Genomic DNA, 6,364 nt, shown 5'->3' on the forward strand with positions numbered 1-6,364 from the left:
GGTTTAGACTTCCTTTGCAGATCCCGGCGGCGACCGCGACTTCCCCGACTCCAGCTTCTCCGACGCAAGCAGATTTTTGTACCAACAGGATTGGCGCTAGAGGAAGGGCTGTGTCTTCGCAGTACCCTTATTCTTAAAGGAGTGTTCAACGGAGCCATCTCCGACCGTCTCCCCGTCACCCACTCCTAATCTTCCCTCGCGAGATCGACACTCGATGCCTCCACGCAAGGCATCCACCCGACGGTCCACGGCCTCCGCGGCCAGATCTCAAGCTCCGGCCTCCCCTCTAGTTTCTCAGCCTCCTCCTCCCCCTCCGACGGCGGCGGTCGGCGCGGAGGTCTTCTAAGAATTGCCAAGCTTCAGTATTTTCTTTGTCCATAAATTGGCCTTGGCACATGGACTCTAGCATGATTCTTGAGTTTGAATCTAACCCCTCATAGATGATCTGGCATAGTCTCCAAGTTTCTATTCCATGGTGTGGGCATTGGGTCAAAAGATTCTTGAAACGATCAAAGTACTTCCAAAATGATTCACCAGCTAGTTGGTAAAATTGATTTATTTCATTCCTAATCCTAGCTGTTTTATGATGGGGAAAATACTTTTTTAAAAATGTTCTCACAAAGCCCTCCCAGGTAGTGACAGAATAGTTTGGCAGACTATAAAGCCACTTCTTAGCATTGTCCTTAAGGGCAAAGTTGATTAATCTAAGTTTGACCTCATCCTCTGTTAATTGCAGTTTTATGGTTGCACATACCTCCTCAAATTCTCTAATAAATATATAAGCATCCTCTAATCCTGTGAATTTTGGAAGCATATTTATGATTTGAGGTTTGATTTCAAAATTGTTAGCTGTGGGTTGTGGCAACCTGATACAAGATGGTTGGATGGAGCCAACTGGATAACACAAATCCTTAAGGGTCATGGGTTGGATTGGTTCAGCCATTGGAACAACAGGAATTGACTCAATTCTAACTAGACGACCCGACACTCTTCTCCACACACGAAGTGTACGGTTCTCGATGTTTATACAATTTTTTTTTTTTTTTAATAAAATTTTTATGTATAAGGAAAAGAAAGAAAAGAGAAAAAGTTCTAAAGAGAAGATCCTAAGGAGTCCTAAATCTAAAGAAAAGTAACCAAATTAATTTAAATTTTTAATTTTTTTTTTTTTTTCAAACAAGTGAATCAATAAATTAAACTCAATCTATCCTAGGGTTAACCTAAATCTAGACAGCTCCTAACTGTTCCAAGATGACCCTTCAAACCTTCCAAGTGGAGATTGATCAACTAGTTAGCCAGGTAAGTATAAGAGGTGGGAGGTTCACTCATCGTTGCCTTTCTAGACACCAAACGAGTTGGCCAGGCTAGCAACTGAACCAATTTAACAAACCACCCTCAGGGACTTGCCTAGACACCAACTAATCAAACAACTCAAACTTGGTAGAACTCTTAGGGTTCCTTGTCCTATTGAGCTCGAATTCCTTAAGGTTGACGTCTAATTGATTTTAAGATTAAAAGTCTAGGTAATGCAATATGATGGAGATGGTTTTTGGGCTAAGGAAGGGTAATGAAATCCTCACCTTATCTTGTTAATGGGTTGATGCCCTTAGATTAATTATGAAAATACAAATACAAATAAACAAGATGACCAAGAATGTAAAAGATTTTAATTTAGAATTTTTTTTTTATTTTGATATTTTACTTCACGATTATGAAATGTCTTTTGTTTTGTTTTATATTTTTTTTTTTGTGATTAAGTAAATTCAAATGATTAGGTCTAAAAGCAAAAGTAATTAACTAAAAATAATAAAAGAGAAATTAGAAGCGTACCTGAGTTTTCCAGCAATCACCAACTAAATATAGAAACCTAAAGAAAAAAAAAAGAGAGTTATAACGCACGAAGAACAAATATTTGAAAATAATTTAAAACGCCAAATCCCCGGCAACGGTGCCAAAAACTTGATGTTCAAATCTTAAAATTTGTAAATAAAACCGCAAGCGCACGGTGTGCAGAGTAGCACGACCAGCGAGTACGGGTCGATCCCACAGAGACTTGGTTTTAAAAATGATTTTCAAATCTATGCTCAAGTGAGCTTTAACAAAAATCGAAAGTCGAAAGTTGTTTGCTAAAGACAATAAGACTAAGGATCTAGGGTTTTTGAATCCACTAGATCTAGATTAGGGAATTCTACCTAAAATTTTTCTTATTGATCCTAACGACTACTCCTCTTGTCTTTCCCAAGCATAGATTATGAAGGGACTAAGGCCCAACGATAACCTATCAAGATTCTTTACAGAGGAGTAGTAACTAGGATCCCTTAGGGTTTTCTCCTCCTATGCACTGAATCAAGCATGAACTATGAAGGGACTCTGACCCAACTGTAGTTCATCAAAAATTCTTGACAAAAGAGGAAGAAAAAGAAACCCTAAGAAAAAGAAAGAACCCTATGTAAAATCCCTACTCATGATCTAGCTTCATCGCAAACCCTAGAAGGGATGCTTAGCTAGACATGATCTAAATCTACTTACAAAATTTAAATACAGAAAAATAAACTACCCTAATTTCATAAATTAAACTATCCTAATTGCATAAATTTAAACTGCATAATTTAAACTAACCTAATTGCATAAAATTAAATTGCATAAATTAAACTATCCTAATTGCAAGAAAAATAAATTGCATAATGTAAAGAGATGAAATTGCATAAAAAGAAGATTTTATATATAAAAAAAATTTATTACAAAAACCTCAAAGCTCGAGGCTTGAAAAGAGAGCTAAAAACCCCACTATCTAGGGTTACAAGCTTGATCGGAAGGAAGAATACATAAAACAAGGGCCTTTGGGGGCTTTTTATAGGCATTTGGGGGTTATAAGGTTTTCAAAACTTCCGATGTGGGACTAAGAGGTTTTAGGGAGTTTATGGTGCGCCGATGGGTCCATGGTCCATGCGCCTGTTGCTGTGGACCAGGAGGCTAACCAGATCACCAAATCAGTTGATTTTTGACCAATTTTGATCTGATTTGACTCGGGTTTGGCCCAATTGAGTCTTCTTTCTTCATTCTTCAATTCCTGGGTCAATTTAACTCCGTTTTGCATAAAATTTGCGCCGTTGGAATCCTCTTTCCTTGTTCTTTCTATTGATGATCTCTTCTTCTGCAAAATATAATAACAAGTATCAATTTCTTAATAAAGTTAGATAATTTAGATATTAATTGATACTTTTTATGTCAATTTGTGACATAAATCACACCCCCCAACTTAATCATTGCTAGTCCCTTAGCAATGTACCAAAATAAGATCATATTCCAAAAAGATCCTTCCTTTGCAAATTAATTTAAGATCGAAATTCAAGAAGTTTTCTAGTATTACTAAGTAATGAGCTTCGAATTAGAATCGGTAGTCAGTCTACTTAGAAGCTTTCTTAGAGTACACTTAAAGTTTTATAGCACTTGTGTGAGTGATAACTAACTTAGTATTTCAGTATTAACTTGTACAGGCCAATTGTATCATTTTTCATAACTTAGTTCGATTAATTTTCTATACACCCCAGATTAAACAAAGAACTAAGGTAGCTTTCACACTGTTTTTTTTTTTTTTTTTTTTTTTTTTTTTTTTGCTGAGCATCCTGGCCTTCCCACCACCGTTTGACGCGAATCTCAACACTTGACTTAGGTGAAGAGACCCGGTTACTAGGCTTAGGGCAATCCACATTTACTCTGTATTTTGCATTTTATTTCAGGCAGGTAGCTCTTTCCTTAAATTCAAATTTCTTCAATTGGGGTGTAGAGAAAATTATCTAATTTAAATAATACTCAAATCCTTAATTGGCCTTACAATTAACACCTACTTTACCTTGTTAGTGTGCATGTGCAATTGGAAGTGCTAATAGTCTTTAAATGACCTAAGCCACCAAGAGTCTAACCAGCTAATCTTCTCCGTGACTCACTACATTAGCAAATACTTTCTAACTTACTCTTATTTCTTTTATAGATTAATTTATTTCATATATATATATATATATATATATTTATTATTTTTTTATTTTTTTTTTACATAATATATTAAATGCAAGAAATAACTCATAGTGGAAGGAAAAGGAAATGATAACACCTGATTTTGTTCAAGCTCTCCCCTCAACTTGACCGACATTGTCTCCAATGGAGTTTATCTAATTTATTTGTCCTAGGCAAACTGAAAACAAAGAAAGCATTAGAAATTAAATAAGCTGGGTTGCCTCCCAGAAGCGCTAAGTTTTATGTCTTCAGCCAGACCAAACCTCGAAGCAACTTAATCAGAATAAGTTGGTTCATAAAGAACCATGGCATCTTCAACAGTCTTGACAGGTAATTCCAAGAATGGTTTTAATCGTTGACCATTAACTTTAAAGATAACACCATTACTTGGGTTTTCAATCTCAACAGCTCCGTGTGAAAAAACTTCCTTTACTAAAAATGGTCCTGTCCATCTAGACCTAAGCTTTCCTGGAAACAGATGTAATCTAGAGTTATATAAGAGCACCTTTTGTCCGATATTGAAAGTTTTTCTTATAATTGATTGATCATGAAATGCTTTGGTTCGTTCTTTGTATATCCTTGCATTTTCATAGGCTTCATTTCTAAGTTCTTCTAATTCATTCAATTGAAGCTTCCTATGGTTTCCAGCATTGTTCAAATTTGTATTTAGTTGTTTGATGGCCCACATGGCTTTGTGTTCTATCTCAATAGGCAAGTGACATGGTTTACCAAACACAATCCTATAAGGAGACATTCCTAGATTGGTCTTGAAAGCGGTTCGGTATGCCCAAAGTGCATCAATTAATTTTAAAGACCAATCCTTTCTATTGGCATTAACAGTTTTTTCCAGGATCTGTTTGATTTGTCGGTTTGACACTTCAACTTGCCCACTAGTTTGAAGATGATATGGTGTGGCCAATTTGTGGGTGACATTATACTTTTTCATCAATGTTGCAAAAGGTCGGTTACAAAAATGGGTTCCCCGATCACTAATGATTACCCTAGGAATACCGAAACGGGAGAGAATATTTTCTTTAAGAAACTTAATGACCATTTTGCTATCGGGTGTTCTACATGCAATTGCTTCTACCTATTTTGAAACATAATCAACTGCTACTAGAATATATTCATTTCCAAAGGAATTTGGAAATGGTCCCATGAAATCGATCCCCCAAACATCAAAAACTTCAACTACCAAGATTGGATTGAGTGGCATCATGTATCGCTTGGTGATTCGGCCCATTTTCTGACATTGAGCACAATTTTTACAATATTCGTGAGCATCCTTAAACAAATTGGGCCAATAAAAACAACATTGGAGAACCTTAGCAGCAGTTTTCTTAGACGCGAAGTGACCCCCACATGCTTGATCATGACAAAAAGATAAAATATTCATGACTTCGTTATCTGGGATACACCTTCTAATAATTTGATCAGGACATTGTTTAAAAAGATAAGGATCATCCCAAATGAAATACTTCACTTGGGCAAAGAATTTATATTTATCCTGCTTAGTCCAATGAGAAGGTATCTTGCCTATGGCTAAATAATTTACAATATCAGCAAACCAAGGTTCAGTAGACAAAGACATGAGTTGCTCATCTGGGAAAGATTCATTGATGGGTGGTTCACTAGATGGTGCAACTGGAATTCGGGACAAATGATCTGCTACAACGTTCTCAGTTCCTTTCTTATCCCTAATTTCTAGGTCAAATTCTTGAAGGAGCAAAATCCATCTGATTAAACGTGCCTTGGCATCCTTCTTTGCTAGGAGATGTCTAATGGCTGAGTGATCGGTGTAAACAATGGTGTGGGTCCCAACCAAATAAGATCTAAATTTCTCTAAAGCAAAGACAACGGCAAGGAACTTCTTCTCAGTTGTGGTGTAGTTAAGCTGCGCATCATTTAAGGTTTTACTTGCATAATATATCACTCTAGGCAGCTTATTTATTCGTTGACCTAAGATTGCGCCCACAACATGATCGGACGCATCACACATTAATTCAAATGGTTCAGACCAGACAGGAGGATGAATGATTGGAGCTGATACAAGTGCATTTTTTAGAAATTCAAAGGATTCCAAGCACTCATGAGTAAATTCAAATTTAGTATCCTTTGCCAAAAGATTAGTCAGTGGACGTGCTACTTTGCTAAAGTTGGCAATAAACCTTCTATAGAATCCAGCATGACCTAAAAATGAACGTATTTCTTTCACAGATTTAGGTGGTGGAAGACTTGCAATTAGATCTTTATGGAACATTTGCATATAGGAGAATGCCATTTGGGTTATGTAATGCACCTGCAACTTTTCAAAGATGTATGATGTCTATATTCTCTGATATGGTTGAAA

At 36.4% G+C, this 6,364-nt stretch overlaps 1 non-coding gene across 1 annotated transcript; it reads left to right on the forward strand.

Annotated features, from left to right (window-relative positions):
• Positions 1 to 467: 467 nt before the first annotated feature.
• LOC140859523 (small nucleolar RNA R71) lies at positions 468 to 574 on the forward strand. Its single transcript, XR_012143060.1, has one exon. It is a non-coding gene; the product is annotated as a small nucleolar RNA R71 (small nucleolar RNA).
• Positions 575 to 6,364: the final 5,790 nt, after the last annotated feature.

Source organism: Elaeis guineensis, chromosome 7, assembly GCF_000442705.2.
Source record: "Elaeis guineensis isolate ETL-2024a chromosome 7, EG11, whole genome shotgun sequence".
NCBI lineage: Eukaryota > Viridiplantae > Streptophyta > Magnoliopsida > Arecales > Arecaceae > Elaeis > Elaeis guineensis.